This window comes from Hylobates moloch, unplaced genomic scaffold (genome assembly GCF_009828535.3).
Source record: "Hylobates moloch isolate HMO894 unplaced genomic scaffold, HMol_V3 SCAFFOLD_6, whole genome shotgun sequence".
In the NCBI taxonomy this organism is placed as follows: Eukaryota; Metazoa; Chordata; class Mammalia; order Primates; family Hylobatidae; genus Hylobates; species Hylobates moloch.
Window position 1 is genome coordinate 43,914,606 of NW_026652281.1, and position 22,364 is coordinate 43,936,969.

The following is a 22,364-nucleotide window of genomic DNA, read 5'->3' on the forward strand; positions in this document are numbered from 1 at the left end:
TTCACTATCATGAAAATAACACAGGAAAGATTGGCCTCCATGATGTACCTCCCCTTCGGTCCCTCCCACAATATGTGGGAATTCTGGGAGATACAATTCAAGTTCGAGATACAGCCAAACCACATCAGGCTTCATCTTCAACATTGCCTTTTCTTAAAAGAAGCTTTCCATGTATAAATTACCAGTTTATTTAGGGCATTATCCCTGTACACTTTTCGCAATGCGTCAGTGATTTCACAATTCTTTCATCCCAGCTTCACTGTAAATTTTTATGTTATCCTTGCTTCAATTCCAGCAGAATCAATGTTGCTTTGATAGGAGTTCTTTTTAAATTGATGCCTAAGCATCATCTTCTTAGTGCCTCAACTAGATCTTGTTCAGACTTGTTGTAACAAGTTAGTAATGAGCTTAATCTGGTGCAAGAAAATTTTGAAATCCATGCATAGTTTTTTTCACAATATGCATTTTTCATGAGCTCTTTGAAGACCCAGTGCATATTTAAATAGCATATTTTAAAAAGAATTTAATATAAAATGTTATAGGATGACATGTGAATACCTGATGTTGTCTTGCAGTTGTGTTTTTAGACAAATCCAAATTAAATATTTGAAATGATTGAAGAAAGTTTCACTTTTTTTTCACTATACATCATAGATATTACACAGTCGGTTTTAATTGAAGTGTTGTTTTTACTGTCAGTAGATAATTTACCAGATACAGGAGTGTTGCCCAGAATGCAATAATGTGAGCTTTAAACAACAGTTACAAATTTTTTGATGCTTTTCCCATGGAATATCCCCACACCTTTAATCTGGGTGAGCTTGTAGCTATGTCAATCAATAGATTACAATGGAGGTATGCCATGAAAATTTTGAAGTTTTCTTTCAAAAGGTCATGTAATTTCTGCTTTGTTTTCTTGAATACTTGCTCTTACCTTCCTGAGCCACCATCTAACAAGGCGAATTTCTTTCGACAGCCATGATGAAGAAGGCTACTATGGGCACTCAAGTTAATAGCATCAGCTAAGACCAGCCTGCCAGCCATCCCTGCCAAAGCACCAAACGTGAGTGAAGCCATCTTTCACTTTCTAGACTAACCTACCTACCAGCTCAATACCACTGTATAACTTCTGTGTACACCACATGGAGCAGCAGAATCAGCCACCCAAGCCTTGCCAGAATTCCTATCCCACAAATAAGGGGACTATATTAAGCAGGTTGTGTTTTAAGCCATTATCTTTTGAAGCAATTTGTTATACAGCCGTAAACTGATAGAACACATTTCAAACATGGTCGTAGAAGTCCCGCTTTTCAGAGTCAAATATCCAGAGTACATAGTATCTATAAAACAGTTATAAGTAAATCCAAAAACAAGATTAATTATTATTATAAATTATAGTAACCACAACAATATTTACTACTATTTATTGAATGTTTAATTTCACCAAGCATGGGCTGTAAGTTATTTATGAATAACTGACATAAGGGTCACATTACCTAGTCTACATGTATTGCATGTGACAGCAAGCTCCAGGCATAATATCAAATACAAGAAATCTAGGTCAAGGAGCTTATGGAAGATATGGTATGGGAGCGTAATAGAAGTTCTGTTTGTTTGGAGATTTTGACAATGATTAATGATTATATACACTTTATATGACATTATCATGTTATCGGCTATGAAAACCATTGTGAAATATTCCTTTAAGATCAAATAGCCACACAACTGATATTTCTGAAAGATGTGTTTGAATACAAAATGTAATTATTCTACAGAGAAACGTATTTCCACCATTAGACAGAGAAATAGACATAAAAACATTTTAAGAATCAGTGTCCAAGGCATTTTTTTCTAAGAAATATGAAAAAGATTTATACAAAAGGCTTTCTGAGTATTTTTGAGTTTATATGGGAAAACCAGTATCATTTAGATTAAAAATATTTTACTAACTCAGTTGAGACAGAATATTTTGCAATGAGTAAGGAAAATTACTTAAGCTTTGATTACTTTCAGTGTATTTAAACCTCTTATATATGGGTGAATTATTAATCCACTTGGGCAGTACTAAATACTCTGCTATTTATTTCAAAAGATCAACTGCTATACTATTCAAAGATAAATGAGACCCTTGAGGATCTCACAGACTAGTTAGGAAGAAAGAAAGGCATTTAAAAAAGTTACAAGATCTAGTAAAATAATATGTGCATGAAGATAATACACAGGTTGCAGAGTAACAGATGATTAAATTTGCCTCAGGTTGGCAAAAAAGGTGATTATGGATCATTTATATTAAATTTCTATTGATGCCATAACAAATTATCACAAATTTTGTGTTTTAAAACAATACATATTTATATGGGTGAGAATTTAGGTTGGCCTGGCAGGTTTCTCTGCTCTTGATTTAACAAGGAAATTAAGATGGTGGCAGATTGGGCTCTTATCAGGAGCCTCTTGGAAGAATTTGCTTCCACACTCATTCAGATTGTTGGCCCAATTCAGTTCTTTGAGGTTATAGGACTAGAATGTCTATTCAGATTCATAATCACATTTTGCCAGGTAAGTAAATATTACGAGATATATATATATACCTCCTCCCTATATATATATTCTCTCTCTATATATATATATATTCTATATATATATTCTCTCTCTATATATATATATACACGAGACTATATATATATACATGCACAAGATTAATGTATAGACATGTTTGGGAGGACATTCTGTCTGGCACAGTTCATGAACCTAATAAATGCATTTTAGAATGAAAGATCAGTGTAGATTTATAATAAGAAAATGAGGATATCTGGTTTGATAGTAAGTTATCTAAACTAATAAACTAAAAATTATTTATGATATTAGAAACAAATCTTCTGAGAAAATAATTTTCAGGCAGATATAAAGAAATGTTACACACTTTCTTGTGTGAAAAGATATGACAGTAACATTAATATACACAGATGATGTTAGCTTGAGCCTAACCCAACTTTACCCAGTGGAACAGCTTCATACACAGGTTCTTTTCATAGCTTGCTAATAAAGATAAATAATAACAAAGATAAAACAACTTTAATAAGAATATTTTCCCCACTTTTCCAATTACTGCCCAGTGTTTGCACCATGCAGAATATAGTGTCACATTTGCAATGCTGGAAGAGCAGCAACTCCTGAGAGGACAGACTGTGAAGTCAATAACTCATAGAGATTTAAGATATTATACTGTTAAAGTGACTTTATTCACAGACATTAGTGGTTGCTAGGGTCCCTTGAATTATCTCTGCATGCTGAGATTTTCATTCTCAGCAAATTTTCTTCTCTCCAACTGATGATACTAAGGGATATTTAAGAAATAGAAAAGGTGTAGATTGTGCATGTGTATGTGTATATTGAGAGGGATAGATGGACAATCACAGTCATGGTTATAGGTATGGGTATGGGAAAAGACTTACTTGCTATCTAAGAGGAACTCTGAATCTGGCTTGTTGGGAAACGGACAATTTTGTCCATCTACTTTTACCGCGTGAATACCTAATGAATAAAATTACCTTATAGGATTTTTGGATGTGTTTATTAAAACACTAGTCCAGGAAGACTATAACTAGCTAAAGAGCAGGTTTTGAGAGTATCAAAATGTCAAGCTTGTCGTAAGAACTTAGTTCAGGTCTTCTAAGAAGCAAATGCCAAAACAGGTTTAGAAGTGCAAGAGACTTAGTTAAGATTTAAGAGGAAATGCTTGTGAAGGAAAAGGGGAAAGAAACTTGAGTGGGAGGGAGATCTGTCAGAGCATGATGAAATCCTGACTCCTGTGAAAGAGAAAGAAAAAGTAGGAAGAGTCTCAGATTGTAGCACAGCTTTAAGAAAGTTTTGATAAAGTTGATGGGAGTCCTTGAGCCAAAATTGCTGTTCAAGGAGTCCTTGAGCAGCCACTCCTGTTAGAGGAGTTCTGCAGAAATGGGCCTTCCTTACTATCACCCTATGCTCAGCCATTGGCTGGGAGCAGCCAGTGAAATCCATAGTCTCAGCATGAATGTGGTGAAAAATGAAGAGTACAGAAGTCCATCACTTATATTTCCCACAGCAGGAGAGCTGAGTAGAATCTTAAGTGTCTGCCACAGTCCACCCCTTGTGCCATCATATGGGTTGGCTATGTCCCCACCCAAATCTCATCTTAAATTGTAATTCCCATAAATCCCTTATTTTGTGGGAGGAACCAGGTAGGAGGTAATTGAATCATGGGGGCGGGTTTTCCCATGCTGTTCTCATGACAATGAATAAGTCTCATGAGATCTGATGGTTTTATAAAGGACAGATCCCCTGCAAATGCTTGCTTGCCTGCCACCACATGAGACGTGCCTTTGCTCCTCTTTTGCCTTCTGCCATGACTGTGAGGCCTCCCCAGCCATGTGGAACTATGAGTCCATTAAACCTCTTTTTCTTTATAAATTAATCAGTCTTGTGTATTTCTTCATAGCAGTATGAAAATGAGCTAATACGTACCATAAAATCACTTCTGAATTCAGCTTTGGGGAGCACATCCTCCTTAGTTCTTCCACTCCTCACTTGCTGAGGGGAAAATACAGATGGTAAGTGGAGTAAGCTACAGCCCTCTGTTATGTGATAGCTAATGGTAAGCATCATAGCCTGAGATCAACTTCAGTAACGGGAACACTTTCCTCCTCTGGGCCTCACCCAAAGCTGGCCACAATCAGTGCCATCTGTTATATGGGTTAGATAGCATTCTGAGGTGCAGAATATGTTGCCTTCAAACCCCTAAGAGGGTTACCATGTAAGGTGCTTCCCTCTTTGTAATATAGGATGAAAGATGAGTCAATTTTCCTTTTCTCTTGTGGGATTTTTTGACACATCCTGAACACTGGACTCTGAAAACATCACAAAGTAGCATGCTCCTGAATCTTTGACGGTTTATTTCCTATAATATGTAATACTTATATCTTACTAAGGCTGCCAGTGAACTAACTTCCTTTTGCTTATACTGTCTGATCACCATAATGTCATTGATGTGAGGAATTCATTGGATATTTGATGGAATCCCCAGGCTGTTCAGTTTAGACTATAACAGAAGTTATAAAAGAGAGCAAAAAGAATTAATGTACCTCTGAAACAAAACTTTACATAAACATTCTTTACCTTCTCATATGACGTGAACTTATAAAAATCCTGTCTTATTATCAGAAGGTAAAATAATCCATTCTCCATGTCAATAACTATATGCCATTGTATATGCCATGTACCTGAAACCGTATTAAATTATTCTAGTAATGGTGACTCTGTCAGCAAAACATCCATAACTATAGCAGCCACTTGGTTAAGTCTGAAGTAGTCTATAATCATTCTCTAGATCTATACAGTTGTTTGTAGGGGAAGACTAGTAAATTAATGGAGATATAATAAAAATGACCGCCCCTGTAACCTTTAGATCTTCAGTGGTAGTAATAACCTGCAACATGCTTCTGGAGATGTGATATTGGTTTTGACTCAATCTTAGCTGGAGGGAGGATGGCATTTCAAGAGGTGGCAAGTGGTCCTTCTTCACAGTCATATGTCTCATTCTGCAAGCCAAAGACTCAATGTGAGTATTACTCCAACTGCATAATGAAGTCCAATTTGTATTTGGGTATCTGGAAAACAACTACTGGGTGGATCCATGGACAGAGTGGGCCATTGTGGGTTAGATTTTGGTCAGTGCTCCATGTATTTCCTATTATACTTAAGCCTCCAATCTTACATAGGGTCAATGATGACACATTAAGACTTTAGTTGTCAATGTCAAGTTACACTCAGGCTCTGTCCAAATGTCTTCAAATATATGAGTATTTCCCATTCTTTAGTGTACAGTGTTATGACTAGGGAAATAATCACAACTTCTGATATTCTGTAGTGTTGCATGGTGCTTCTTCCTATGAACCTGACTACCTCTTCAGTCATTGCCTTCCAAATTTAAAACTTAGCACAGGTCTGAGAACTCAGCAAGTAATCATGACTTCTTTTGAAAAATTATAGATTCAGAATGTGTATGTTCATATCTGTTACATGGATATATTGCATAATGGTGAGGTTTGGGCTTCTCGTGTCACCCAAATAGTGACCATTGTACCAAATAAATAATTTTTCAACTCTCATCTCCCTCCTACCATCCTCACTTTTGGAGTTCCCAGTGTCTATTATTTCCATATTTGTGTCCATGTATACCCATTGTTTAGCTCCCACTTGTAAGTGAGAACATATGATATTTGATTTTCTGTTTTTAAGTTATTTCACTTAGGATAATGACATCCAGCTTTATATATATTACTGAAAAGACATGATTTCATCCTTTTCGTAGCTGCATAATATTCCATGGTGTATATATACCACATTCTTTTTCCATTCGTCAATCACTGGACACTTAAGTTGAGAAATGGCTTTTTATTGAGGGTGACTGTACCAAACCTCTGTGTCTTGTTTTTTGTTTTCTTCTGTTTTTTGTTTTGTTTTGTTTTTTTGTTTTTGTTTTGTTTTCTGTGTTTTTGGAAGGGGAGTTGTAGATGTCAAGCAGCCTCCTTGTTGTCTGCCCATCTATTTTGCCTTTAGAGGCTTCCTGTTCTTTTAATCATCCCAGCTCCCTGTAAGTCAACCTCCCTTGGCTGCCTGTGTGACCTTGCTGGACATCAGAGTAATTGCCTTCCCTGATTTCTAGTGTCCAACTCTTATACCTGGCCTCTGATATTTTGGGGCATCACTATCTCATGGGTATTACAAAGCTCATATCTGAGAAAACCTTATCTACCATCAACCCTGACATACAGAGGAGAGGCACCACCAAACTTATTTGTGATGCTGTCCCCGTCTTATTGACACATCCTGATGGCCTTGATCTCTAGTTCTTCCTGTGGAGCATAACCATATAGTAGGTCTTCTGGCCTCACATAATAAATCCATTCCACATTCCCATGTGCTTCAGCCTCTTTATTCCTTTCATTATTTTCTTCCAGAGCAACTCAGGAAGTTTTGCTTAGTATTAGCCATCACTTTCTCCAGGTTTCTAAGAATAACACTTACGGAGAGTTTTCCACATTTTCTAGGTTCTTTGCCAAGATGTTAAGACCAAAGTCGGAGAGTGAACCCCATGTCAATGAATTCTTGTTTTTCTGACCTTACATTCCATCACTTTGATCCAGTACTCTCAAAATGCAATCACAGTTGTACACGTCTTCTCCTGTCAAAAAACACTACCTTAGTACTGCAGTTCCTTAAGTGTGTTGTTTCTTTCTTTTCTTTTCAGGCCCAGAACACACTTAACATAGATCATGGTAACTTTTAACTCTAGTTTTCAACCTAGTAGCAAGGAGAAATGGGACTGTGTAGTATTTTAAAGTTTTATAGTCTTTTTCTTTTTCTTTTAGACAGAGTCTTGCTGTGTAATCCAGGATGGAGTGCAGTGGTCAGTGGTGCAATCACAGATTACTGCAACCTCTGCCTCCCAGGTTCAAGGGATCCTTTCACCTCAGTCTCCTGAGTAGCTGGTACTACAGCGTACATCACCACGCCCAGCAAAGTTTTGTAGTTTTTAGTAGTGATGGGGTTTCATCGTGTTGCCCAGGTTAGTCTCCAACTCCTGGGCTTAAGTGATTCACCCACATAGGCTTCCCCAAATGCTGGGATTACAGGTGTGAGCCTCTCTATCCAGGCTGGGTCTTATAGTCTAATAAAGGAGTGAAAGAACTAAAGTTTAATGCACAAAGGTGAACCATTTCTCCAAGCTCTGCCAGTTCAAGGGTGTCTATGAGTCATCATCTACATGGACACTTGTCTAGATATTCCCATCCCAAGCTTCAGAGTCCCATATTTTCTTAACCAGGGCCTTGATTTTAGCACAAAAAAAATCTGTCTTGAAGGACTTTCAGATGTCTCTGAAGCTATGCAAATATAATTATCAAATTTTCAATTTGCTGCTGTGTCTGTTCTTCTCCAGGAGATCTGGATATCTATTTAAGCTACCAAAAGGACCCTCTGGTGCTCACATTTTGCTGTTAAGTGCTTGTTTACATCCATCAGTTTCTCATTATTTCTCTGCAGAGCACCGACATAATATAGAAGTCCTTGTCTTTTTGATGCTGCCTCCTAAACTCTTATCTTTCAAATGCCTGAATTATTGCATTTGAAAGGGTATTTTATTCCATTGGAACATATTTTCATGTCTCAAGTGGTGAAATGAATAGCAATTAGGGTACCATCTTGTGCCAGAGACTCTCTATGCCTCACCTACCACTTAGGATGGCATCCATTTTACCTGTGGGCAGGTGATTGAACCTGTCTCCGATTCCCATCTTCCCACCTATTTTTGGACCTCTTACAGTATCAGTTGTGTTAGTTCAGATCCTCTAACAAAAGATGCTCAGAAGAGTTTATCTATGCAAGAGATTTATTGAGGAAACACATGTAAAAGAAAATGGGGAGTGCAGAGCCAGAGAAGGAATAAGACAGGTCTGACTTCTGGAAAAACAGTAGCAAAGAGGTAAGATTAGGAACAGTCTCAGACTGTAGCACATCTCTAAGAAAGACTTGCTCACATCAACAGAATGTCCTTGAACCAAAGTCAGCGGTCAGAGAAGACATATTTTGCAGGAATAGATCTGCCGTTGTATCAATGCTTGGATCATCTCAAGAGAAGCATGACCTTGGCATAAACACTGGTAGATTCAGAGAACAGAAGCAGGGCTATGAATCAACTATTTTTTCTGCAGCAGAAAGTCTTTATGTTGTATTTTCATGACTTCCATAGAAAACATAAACATTTGTGCTGGGTTTTCAGAAGCTATAGCAGGTGGAATGTGAAATGGGAAGCTGTCAAAGTGCAAATGCATGGACATGTGAAGAAGAGTTATGATTAGGAAGTATAAGTAAAGCAAGTATTATTGATGTGTAACTTTTGAGTGGGATTAGAAGTGAAGGAGATTAAGTCAGAGGCTCAGCTAGAGGCAAGATAATCATGGAGAGTGGAAATAGAATGAGAAATGAACACTTGAGCAATTACTTCTGGAGCAAAACCTTTGTGAAACTTGGTTTTGCTAAGTGTATAAAGACATATCTTTAAGCTACCATAAATACTCAATAACTAAGGCTCTCAAATTTGCTTGAATAGTTTTTGCATTGTTTGAGGTTGTCTAGCTGAGGAGGTGAAGGAAACTGAGATTGGTTCAAGCCATATGACATGGTGCAAGGCTACACCTACCTGGAAGGAAGGATGTACAAAGATGCCATCCACTTAAAGCCCTATGCTTGCTCAGAGAGTGTCATTTTTTTTTTTCTGTCACTGGAAGCACAGCATTAGGCTAGTAATGAATTATTACCATCACTTATTAAAGTTCTTTCCATAGAATATACTTCAGTTTGGAATTCTTTAATATATATCTCCTCCTCCTCCTCCTCCTTCTCCTGCTCCTCAATACTAGGGCTTTAAAGTATAGTACAAATTCCAGAGAGTCATGATCATGTAATATACAGATGAGTGACCATCAGAATGACTTCAGACAGCTCTACTTAGGATATATGAGTTTCTGAATTTAAAAATCTGAAAATGTATTATCTTGTGTCACAAGTTGAGCCATCACATCAATGCTTCTGGAATTTAACTCACTGAAGATAAGGTACATGGTCTATAATTTAGTCATTTCAGTGACAACACAAGATTTTCAGACCTTTTGGTTGCTACTACAGTTATACAGAGTACTTTTTCCACCTTTATAAAGGTAATCATTACTATAATATTCTATGATATAGTTAACTGTATTTAATGTATTTTCTAAGATGATGGATAATCAAGCTTTTTAAAAATTCTATACCTGTATTACCATTTTAAAATAAATACAAACTACTCTTCATCACCACTGATGTTGTCTCAAGACTAGCAGATAAAAGATTGGCTATAATGTATTATATGACATCATAATATTTATTTCCTGAAATGTTACTACCAAAGTAGATACAAATATTATGCATCATATTATTTTGGTGTCTTTTTTGTGGTACTCCTGTCTGTGAAAAGATCACATGTTCCCACTCTGCTGTAATCTATCATGGCCATGAGACTAGTTTGGTGTATGTCAGTGCCAAGTAGAATATTATTTTTAAATGCCAAATCTTGGTTTAAAATATCCCTGTCCTGTCATATAGTGATTGAGAATACTCCAAATGGAAACTGCTTTATTAAAATGGATCCCAGAGCAAATATGCTGTGGAATAGGGTCTCAGTTGGTATACAACGTGATGAAAAAATAAAAAGAATTTAGCTTATACTCAAATTTAAATACTTAAAAATATCTATTTTCAACATGGGCACAATCACCAAACAAAATATCCTAATTTGTCATGAAAATTGACCAAAAAGTATTGGTCAGGATTCCATCTTGATAGAGTTGCACCAATCCAGAGAAAGTATATATTGATTATAATAGATTTTGCCTCAAAGTAGTGGAAAATGTGTCTAACTCTAGCTCACACTTCAACTCTTAACAGCTCTGTTGCAGTTATCTGCAACACATGGCCAGCTAGCAATTAATGGTTTGGACAAAGAGTCTACATTTATTCTAGTAGTGTTTAAAATATTTGAGTGCACAAACCTTATCAGAACTATCACAGTTATACCTTATCACCCTCAAGCAAGTGGCTAGTCTGAGGCAATGGTATTGACTATGAAAGATGCCCTACCGTGATGGTTAGAGAAGACTACTGACAGGATTTGCAGATTTCTTTTTGTTGAACATGTTATCCTACGCTGAAAAGCATGAGTGGAAAATGCTGACTAATACATAGCTCAGTGTCTCAAAAAATGCTGTTTTAAACTTTAACCAGATTTAAGGGAAAAAATAGTGCCTATTTGCTTATTGCTTTTTCTGTGTCAACATTGTTGTTCATTATAAGATATCCTAGAGTTAAAACAAGTAAGTTCACAACCACTAACTTAATAGCCATGATCAAGAGTGCAAATTAGCTAGGGTAAGGTTCAAATGTTGCTCACTACAAAAGTTCTAGAAGAAAAATAAAAAAATACGCATATATCAAATGGAAAGTAAGCTGTATAAATAACATTTTACCATAGGGAAAGGCATTTGTAAAACTGTGCTTACTGCAAGAGCCTAGAATATTTGTTGACAAAATAAATAGCTGACTAATAGTTTTTGAATAAAGAAAATTAATGTCCTTGAAGAAAGAATATTACTTCTTTTTCAGGGTGGATACCCTCCTCCACTGAATGCAAACTATTAAGTAATGAAAAGAACAGCACTCCAAGCGATATAGATGTATAGGCCAACCTGGCAATCAAGGGTAACTGACATGAAAATGGATTGCTTCACATTTTAATTACAAAGTTATTAGCCCCATATAATTTTTCTTACAACAGAAGGTCTATTAACGGTTTTTCCATCTTACTGATTAGCCGTATTACCTTCTAGATACTCTTCAGTACCATAAATTGAAAGAAGCACTAACTTTTTGTGGCTACTGTAATTGTCAAAGTATAATTACCTGTGTTTTCTCACCTACGTATTTGAGATAGAGACAAAACCACCTAAGTTAATCCACTTATAATAAAAATGTCTTCTGAGAGTATATTTGTGCTACCTTTTCTGAGGATAACTGTGGTTCAATATTGGTGATTTGGGTTGTTAAATTTTCTTTAATTTCATATAATATTTTAATAAAAAGAAGCTAGCTTAGTTTTGAAAGTAAAACATTATTATCCGTGAGACTTCCTTTTTCCTTCTCTGTATTTTAAACATTCATCTATATATTCAGTTTACTACTGTTACTACTTTAAACATGGACTGTCCTCACCCCTATTATAGAAGAGATCTTAGAAATAGTGACCTTTAGTTGTATTTTTAAATGACCTGTGTCTTTTCTAAAACTGAACTCTCATATGAGTTCTTTCTGTAAATGGATGGCAAGTTAAGTTTAGCAATTTAGTCATGAATTCAGACTTAAAATAATTGTTTCATAAATTTCATTATGCTGTGGCACCAAACCAATAAATACAGTACATACAAGACGTTTTAAGTCACTTACTAAAGACTAGATTTTCAAATCTATGGCCTTAAAATTGATGGCCTCAATTCTCCACTTGCCTTGTAACCCTGATGGAGCTGATACAAGCATGATCCTCCTTGATAGTAGAAGTGCTATGCTTAAATTAAGTCCTGTGATGGTGCAGAACAAGTCATATATTTAAGTGAAGCTGTTCCTCGGGTGAATAAGACATCTTGACATGTCAATGGAATATGAAACTCAATTTCACAAGATTTTTCTAGTGCCAAAAGAGATTTAAGTAGAGCTATCATTTTCAGTCTTAACAGAAAGAATAAGTCTTCCTCTATATACCTCTGCATTCCTTGCTTCTAAAATTTAATTTTATCATTCCTTATAAAGCCCATTATTCTTCAGGCCTTCCTGAAAGCAAAATTATATTTCATCATTGATTTGTTTCCTATTTCCACTTTTAGAAACTCTTTATTACTTCCAATCATTCCACTGTTCATCCCTCCACCAAATTTAAGGTTCTCTTAAACTAACCAGACAGTTTTCATAGACCTGAGTTCATTAAAGGAAAAAAATGGAGGCTTACAGCATTTTTTACTTTATATTATCTTAAGAAGGCTAATAAATAATTCTACAATCAGTGAAACACGTGTTAGAAACATGCCCAGCTGAGTAAAATTGAGACCATTTTCCCTCAAAAATAGCATCAAAATCCCAAGAGGACTCGAAAAATTGAGGAAAAAAAAGCCATGAATCAGTTTCTAAAAAGTTGAGTAGGTAAAAAGTTGAGAGTTTTTCTGCAGTAAGAATTTTAAAATTAATTGAAATTAATTGAAATTTTTCTTTAATTATTCCAAAATCATTGTTTTATTTTGTCATCATTGTTTATTTCCTAAAGAGTGATTATTTCATGAAGTATTATATGGTACTTCAAACTTTTAAGTACCTTTTATTCCCAATCTTCTGTGATAACTCTTAAGTGTCTTTAGCTCAGAGCCATTCTTCCACTTATTACACCAGACATTGGTTCATTTGCCCAAATCAAATTTCAGATATTCTCTGCTTATTTTTAATCAAAATTGGAATCAACATACCTTCCCCAAAAGTGATCACTAATGAACCTGCAAGTAATCAAATTAATATGTATACAAACTATCAGATATTCTTTAAGTAGAAACAAACCAGTGCAATTTCAATGCACTAAAGAGAGCAGAAAAATATTTCACAGTAGAGAAGAGTGGAGAGTGTATGTATATGATTTTTTAAACTGAATTCCCTTCATTAATTAGCATATATTAAAGAACCTCACATTATTTTAGAGCATTACCATCTGGGGCAACAAGTTCATGGGCTGATGTTATGCCACTGCACATCACTGCATCTTATTTCTTTTTCATTTCTTTGATAACTAAAGTTTTTATAAATTCAAGATGATTTAATTATAAGATATACATGCCAATAATGTGATAATAAAGGTACAAGGGAAATAAACGTGGTGGAGCTGATCTTGGTGGTGTTAGTGTAATTATCAAGTAGAAGAGGTGGTGCTTTTTTATAGTTCAATTAAAGTTTGATCTCTCATTACCTTTAATTACATCTGCCTTTTCTAGTGTGTCTTTTCATCCTGGAAGCACTTTGAGAGAGAAAAAGAAATCATTGAATAATATTCCTCTGTAATTCCATGAATTCTCATTGTTGTTTTCACAGCGTATCACCCAAAGCTAGCACTAGCTTTAGATCAGCCATTGCCAAGAGGTCCATGCACAGATTAAATCTCTTGTTCAGCTAGATATTCAAGCTTCACTGCTATTTCCGATGTATGTTGACAAATAGAAGAATACAGTCATATTTTGTTTTACTGTGCTTTGCTTTAGTTCACCTCATAGATAGTGGTTTTTTGTTTATTTTGTTTTGTTTCAAATTGAAGCTTTGTGGCAACCCTGTGAACAGCAAGTCTATCAGTGCCGTTTTTCCAATAGCATGTGCTTACTATGTGTCTGTGTATGTCATTTTGTTAATTTCTGCAACATTTCAAACTTTTGTATTATTATTATATTTGTTATGGTGATTTGCGATCAGTGGTTTTTGATGTTATTACTGTATTTGTTTTGGGGCACCACAAACCACATCCATACAAGACAGAAAATTTAGTCAATAGTTATGTATTTTCTGACTGCTCCATCTACAGGATATTCACTGACCTCTCTTTCTCATCTTAGGCCTCCCTAATTCTTGAGACACAACAATATTGAAATTAGCCCAACCTATAATGTCCTTTAAGTTTTCAAGTGAAAGAGTCACATGTATCTTATCTTAAATAAAAGTCCAGTAATGATTAAGCTTAGTGAGAAGGATGTGTTGAAAGCCGAGATAGTTCGAAAGCAAGGCCTCTTGCACCATTTAGCCAAGTTGTGAATGCAAAGGGAAAGTTCTTGAAGAAAATTTAAAATGCTACTCCAGTGAACACATAAGTGATAAGAAAAATAAATAGCCTTATTGCCGATATGGAGAAAGGCTGAGTGGTCTGGATAGAAGACCAAACCAGCCACAGAATTCCCTTAAGCTATAGCCTAATCCAGAGCAAAGCCTGTTGAGAAAGCTACAGAAGAAAAGTTTGAAGCTAACAGAGATTGGTTCATGAGGTTTCAGGAATAAAGCCATCTCCAGAGCTTATAACTGCAAGGTGAAGCAGCAAGTGCTGATGTAGAAGCTCAGCAAGTTATCCAGAAAATCTAACTAAGAAAATTGATGAAAGTGGCTCACTAAACAGGTTTTCAGTGAAGATGAAACAGCCTTATATATTTGAAGTGTTGGAAAAAGATGCCATCTCAGACTTTCATATCTATAGAGAAGTCAATGGCTTGCTTCAAAGCTTCAAAGGACAGCTTGAACTTGTTGGGGCTAACACAGTTGGTGACTTCAAGTTCAAACCAAAGCTCATTGACTATTCCACAAATCTTGGGGCCCTTAAGAACTATGCTAAATCAATTCTGTCTGTGCTCCATAAATAGAATAAGAAAGCCTGGATGACAGCACATCCATTTACAGCATGGTTTACTGAATATTTTAAGCCCACTGTTGACATCTACTGCTCAGAAAAAAAAAGTTCCTTTTTCAAAATATTACTGCTCATTGACAATGCACCTGGTCATCCAATTGCTCCGATGGGGAGGTACAAAGATATTAATCTTGTTTTCATGCCTGTTAACATCCATTCTGCATCCCACAGTTAGAGGAGCAATTTTGCCTTTCTAGTATTATTGAAGAAGTATGTTCTGTAAGGCTGTGGCAGCTATGAATAGGGATTACTCTGGTGGGTCTGGGCAAAATACATTGAAACCCTCTGGAAAATATTCACTGTTCTAAATGCCATTAAGAACATTCATGATACATGAAAGGAGGTCAAAATACCAACAATAACAGGAGTTTGAACGATGTTGAGTCTAACCCTCAGGGATGACTTTGAAGGCTGTAAGACTATAGTGGAGGAAGTATGTGTGATGTGTTAGAAATACTAAGATTATAGCTGGATGTGGTGGCTTACACCTATAAACCCAGCACTTTGGGAGGCTGAGGTGGGTGGATTATGAGATCAAGAGATCGAGACCATCCTGGCCAACATGGTGAAACCCTGTCTCTACTAAAAATACAAAAATCAGCTGGGCCTGGTGGTGCGTGCCTGTAGTCCCAACTACTCTAGAGGCTGAGGCAGGACAATCTCTTGAACCCAGGAGGTGGTTGCAGTAAGCCGAGATCGCGCCACTTCACTCCAGCATGGGAGACAGAGTGAGACTCTGTCTCCAAACAAACAAACAAACAAAAACAAACAAAGAAAAAAGTAAAAACACTAGAAGTGGAGCCTGAAGATGTGACTCAATTGCTACAATCTTGGGACTAAACTTAGACAAATGAGGAGTTGCGTCTTATGGATGAGCAAAGAGGGTGGTTTCTTGAGAAGTCTGCTCTTGGTGAAGACATTATGAACAATGTTGAAACAACCACACAGGATTTAGAATATTATATACACTTAGTTGATAAGGAAGTGGCAGTATTTGAGATGATATACTGCAGTTTTAAAAGAAGTTCTACCGTGGGTAAAATACTATCAAATAGTATTGCATTCTTCAGAGAAATCTCATGTGAAAAAAAGAGCCAATCCATGCAGCAAACTTCGTTGTTCTTTCATTTACAAAAATGCCACAGTCACCCCAACCTTCAACAACCACCTCCCTGCTCAGTCAGCAGCCATTAACATCAAGGCAAGACCCTCAAATAGCAGAAAGATCACAGCTCATTGAAGGTTCTGATAATTGTTAGTACTTTTTAGCAATAAAATACTTTAACTTAAGGTATATACATTGGTATTTTAGACATAATGCTACTGCATGTTTAATAGTCTAAATATAGTGTAATCATAACTTTTGTATCCACTGAGAAATGAAAAATTCGTATGACTCAATTTACTGTAATATTAACCAAACCACTGAAATAAATATCTCCAAGTTATGTGCAGTACTTCCATGTTATGCCTGCATCGCTGATAATTAGATTTCTGCATTGTTTGTTGATTTCCTAGTCCCTTGATAACTTGCCCGCTGCCCCCTACGGGAGATCCAAAATCTATTTCACACATTTCTCCCCATGGAATCCTTGAAGGGCTATACTTGATAGAGTGTCATTGGTAATAGTGTAAGCCAAAGAACTTGCTCTGGGAATATGTGTTCTGTGAACACAATATCATGTACATGTGTTGTGCAGAGTTCCTGACTATTGTACAGTTTAGACAGAAAAATTTTAAAGGCTCATTTGTTTCTTTAATATTTTAAATCCCCTTCACAGTGAAATTCCATTCAATTGGAAGGCTCGGCACAGGAAGCAAAAGAGATTTCACAGTGACAATGAGTATTGGCTTTATGATGAGAAATGATATAATCCAATTACTACTATAGTTCATGGCTCACTGGGACTATAAACTCTTATGTCTCCTTCCAATTGTCTATTTGGTTTATATGCCTTTCCTTTTATATCATTCCCCAACAGATTATTATGTCATAATCCTTAGCTACTTTTTGTGGATTATATTTATAACATCTACAAGGCCCAGCTTCCAAGAATAATGTCGTGTATCTTACAATGTATATTTGTAAAGGTACAATGCTAAAAGCATATGCTAGCTTATCAGAGAAAACTATGCATACTCACATAAACTGCAAGGACTAGCTTGCACTTCTCTTTGTATTTTTTCCTGCCTCAATTATTTACGGCCTGTTCAGCACATCTTTATTTCTACCATCTGCTTAGTATCCCGGTTACAGAGCAGAAATTATTTTAATTAGACTTGTCATAGGTGATTCACTAGTTGCTTGAAAAGTTGAAAAGTAATACCTAGGCTAGATTCTGCCAACTTTAACCCTCCATGACTGTTTATTTTTTTCTTGGCTTTTTAAAATAGAACATATTTCTCCATTAAAGATAAACGTGAGCCCAATTCCATTCTTGGCAATATAGTATTCTGTTGTTGGGGTTGGATTACAATCATTATGTTATAAATTCTGCAAGATGACTAATGCTAAATAGCTATTTCCTGCCAACAATTTAAAATAGTGGATATTGTATAGCTGAACACAAACTAAAGCATGAAGGTTTTTCTTCAAAGGATGTGCAAATTCACCGTGAACTGCATCCAAATGTAAACCACAGGAGAGTTATAATCTGTTCTAAATGTATGTATACTACTTCTTATTTAAACTAATTAACATGGCAATACTTTAAAGTAAAAGTAGATATTTATGTTAGATAGATATCTATGAATTAACAATTATGTTAGTCAAATTTATATGGACCATAAAGAGTAAATGGTGTTAGAGAGTTTAAATTGGATAATGCTGTCAGTTGCAACATGACCTGTAAAAGACAGAAATATTTCAACCTCTAGTATTTCTTTCCTTCTTTTTTTAATTGAGATGAAATTCACATAATGTAAAGCCAACCCCTTTAAAGTACACATTCAATGGCATCTAATTCATACAAAATGTTGTGCAACCATCACTTCTTTCTAGCTTCCAAACATTTTTATCACCCACAAAGGAGACTCCATATACCTTAAAGCACAATATCCTACTTCTCTCTCATCAGTGCCTTTCAACTACTAATCTACTTTCTGTCCCTTTAGATTTACCTTTTTGGGATATATCATAAAAATAATATTATGCTATATTTAACGTTTTGTATCTGTCTTCTTTCACTTAGCACAATGCTTTGGAGGTTCATTCACATCCACAATGTAATATATATATGTTAGTAACTCATTCTTGTTTTATAGCTGAATTATATTCTACTTTGTGAATATACCACATTTTGTTTATCCATTCATCTATCAATGGGCATTTGGATTGCTTCCAGCTTTTGGCTATTGTGCATAGTGCTGCCATGAACATTTGTGGGCAAATAATTATTTGAATACCTATTTTCAATTATTTTGAGTCCTACATACCTAGAATTGAAATTGCTAGGTCGTATGGGAATTCTGTTTAACTTTATTTTGTTACCCATGTTTTATAGATGTAGAAACTAAGTCTTAATTTCAGTAATATACACAGTATTGTTCAAGAGTTTCAGCAAGATTATGTCTAAAGTCCACTCTAAATCTGAAATTCTATTATTCTAAAATTCAAGACGTTCCACAAGGTAGATTCCTCATATACCTTTATTTTCACAGATGTGAAAGAAAACAACATCTCCAAGTCATCTAGCTATGCTGCACCTGCCCATTTCTTGTTGCTTTTTCTTATAACCTGGAGTAACTTAATATAAATCTATGCCTATTTTTTTTTCTTAATCTCAACCCCAAAACTTCTGGTTAAATTTGTTGGTGGGACAAAGGAAACAGTTGAACAGGCTCAGACTATTCAAATGGTAAGAGCTAAGAATAGAGAAGTCAATGGAAGACTAAAATGTAAACACTTCTTTCAAGACAGGAATTGTGATAAACTACACTTAAAGTTGTGAGTATTGAAAAGAGTGAGGATATAACATGTGTGGCCCAGAATTATGAATGAATGGAAAATGTGAAGGGACACAGTGCAGGCTCAACTCCTACAGCTGGCATAGTTTCTGTGTTTTTCTATTTTTCACTCAGGTTATTTTCCACACTAACTTGATTTTTGGACCATCTCCCTGCTAAACACTTCACATTTCAGTTCCTCTCTGAGCCTTTAGCAGAGATTAAAGTAGCAGTTAAAGCTGGCTATGCCCAACAGTCAAGGCAAATTTTGTTTACAAGATGCTTCCTGTTACAGTGTTTGTATTATCTAAAAAACAGGCAATAAAATCTATCAATTGGAAACCTTCTCTTGTTGTAAATGACTGTTTTAATCAGTATCTTCTGCCGAATAATCTTTCAAGGGCAGTCCAGTTTTGATATTGAGAAAGTTTTCTGAAACCAGTCTCTAAGTATTTATTGAATTAATGATCAAACACCCAGAACACTGTTGGGCCCCCCAGTGGATACAAAAGTAGTATAAAAAGTCCCTGCTTTTGAGAACTTAACATCTATTTGTGGGGACAAAGTAAGCCAATCTTTTTCAAATGGGGAATTGATATGTATGGTTCTGGGTATGAATGTATTATGAGATCAAAGTTGGAGAAAACCTGGACCTAGTGTACTTTAATTTGGTATCATGAAAGAAATAGGACTTGAATTGAGCCTCAAAGAATTTTGAAAATGTGAAATTATAGGAGAGATAAAAAAGAAAATGATAAAGACAACATGTATAACGGAGAAAGAGTTGACTGAGATTCATGCGAAGTAACAATTAGAAGTAACGATGGATGAAAATGTACAAAACACACTTAAGGCCTTGCAAGCTGAACAGAGTGGCTTAACTCATTGAGGAAGTCATTGTAGCTTAATGAACTGAGAATGAAATGAGATTGATTTTGCATATACTCATGATGGATATAATTACAAAATTGTTTCCAGAGATAACTGGGAAGCCTGGAGATTACAACTTGCTGTAGTCTAAGGATAAAGAGATGAGATTCTAAATGAGGCAGTGGTAATGAAGTGGAATATAAAAGGAAGGAAAGATATAGTTTACATTTAATATGAGTGATATTCATGGTAGCTTTTCCCTATTTTTCACCTCATCAACTGGTTGGTATTGGAGATGAGTAAATTGAGAGGTTTTGTGACCACCTTTGAAGTTGGAAAGTACTGTAGGTAATTCTGTTTTCCCTCATACCATGGTATCATGTCCCCAACTCCTTACTGTTGCCATTTTGCTTTTGTTATCTGGAGATAGCCCACTTTTCACCAGGTAGACTGCTTATTAATGCTCATGCTGCCCTCAGTTCGTCTCTTGGCCCCACAGAGTTCTACAGGCCTACATTGCTGCCGACTTTTAGGTGCTTTTAGTTACTTTTCAAAATCCAACAGTAACATGCAAAATTTTTCTCTGGTTTTGATGTAGAAAGAAGTCTTGAATTCTTTGTATCGTCATCATCTTTCTTCCTTAATCATGTCTTTTTTTTTTCTATCCAGAGTTGTCTCTCCTCCACTTCAGTATCTCCTTCAAATCTTCCCACCCAGTCTGCCAAACATCTTTCCCTGAAGTCAGCCCCACTCCTAACTACCTCTGCATGTTTTTGTACTATAGTTTTATAACAGTGTTGGTGATTTTCTAAAAGGCCTCTGTTCTTAGAATACTCATATACACTTGCCTTTTTCTTTAAGAACTTAAAATATCTCTTTGAGGGAAGGCTGGTGTGCAAATGTCAAGTGCTTTCTTATGTAGTAATTTGAGACTAAATGAGAAGAAAAAAAACCTCTAGCAATATTGAACATCATTTAGAAAAAAATCATGTTTAACTAGATCAAGCAATTACAGCTTTCTTTTTTTTTTTGAGAGCTTTTCTCCTCATATTAAACTATTCTGATAAACTCTGGCAATGAGAAGAAAAGGAAGATGTTAAAAGCTACAGCCAATAGGAGCTCCTCATTTTGGAAATAATTTTTGCTTTCAAGAATCAATACCAAAAATGTTCTTGTGAAAACTCTATGATTTAGCTGTCACAAAAAAAAACTATTTTCTCCATTTTGTATTCTGCAGATTTTTTTCACGGCTCTTCTGGTTGAAAGCTGGATAGTCTAATAAAGTTGTCATATACAATCTGAGTGTACAACTACAGAAACATTGATTTTGTAGAAAAGCATTCTGAGAACATAGGCATTACTTAATATAGAGTACTGTAAGAAATTATCTTTTTATTAGACATTTAAATAATATATATTTTGAAGTTCAAAGTTCATATCTATAAGAGTGTCAGTACTTTCTTCAAGTTGTAATAACACTGAAATAAGTATAGAATCTCAGCTTTCAGACTCATTAAATTGAGATATTAAAAAAACTTTTTACAAATGAATTTCAGTGTAATCTTGTGAGGCATCAATAGTTAGAGTAATGCCATATGAGAATCTTCATTACTTTAAGAAAAATTTGCAGAACAAGTAAAGAAGCCTTCAAAGTCTTTAGACAATTGGGTATCAATACTACCATGCCAAACAGAAATGAATAAAGACTTAATCTAAATTATTTGTGGCAATATTACTGCTATTAGGACTTAGGGGTATCGCTAGCCCCTTTTCCTATTGCGCAGCCTCACCTATTTTCTTCCAGCTAGACAATTCACACACATTCTTTTCTCTGCAAGACATATTTTTTTAGCTTGACTCCTCATCTTGCATTCTGTTTAATGCCACTTCTTCCCCAGAGAAGCCCTTGCTCAATCTCCAGATTAATTATTATTTGTCAATAGCTCTGTGCTCTGTAGACTGTTAAATCTATGAGGACTAAAAGGAAGTCAGCTTTTGAGCTCCATAGCTGGCACAGAGTACATTTTCCATAAATATGTGTTGAGTGAATATTTAACACATAACCAGCATATTGTTATTGTCATCATTTTTCATTTCATTTTGTCCCTAGAATTATTTATGAATGAAAGTTTATAGAGATAAATGCCAGAGTTTTTCAGCTTTCTTTAAGAATAGGGATCTTTTAGCATTTGGCAGCAGAAGTAGTCAGAAGTAGGCAGAAGGAGGTGTACATTTCCCCTGATTAACTTACTGTATATAACTTTTATTGGCACAGTAAAATCTGTTGTATTTTAAAAAACAACTCAAAGATAGAATAATGAATAACAATATAATTGGATTAATGTTTATGGACTAATTTGTTTTATCATCACTTAAAGGACACTTTGTTCCTAGATTTTCTAGAAGTGTGCTGTTCACATTTGCACCCTTTGCTACTTAAATCCAGTTTGTT

At 35.5% G+C, this 22,364-nt stretch overlaps 1 long non-coding RNA gene across 3 annotated transcripts in view; it reads left to right on the forward strand.

Moving 5' to 3' along the window:
• LOC131383722 (uncharacterized) overlaps positions 1 to 22,364 on the forward strand; it is a 292,980-nt gene that overhangs the window by 16,975 nt on the left and 253,641 nt on the right. For all 3 annotated transcript variants that reach the window (XR_009213960.1, XR_009213961.1, XR_009213962.1), the window contains exon 2: positions 977 to 1,063. This is a non-coding gene — a long non-coding RNA (uncharacterized LOC131383722). The remainder of the gene's footprint in view (positions 1 to 976; positions 1,064 to 22,364) is intronic.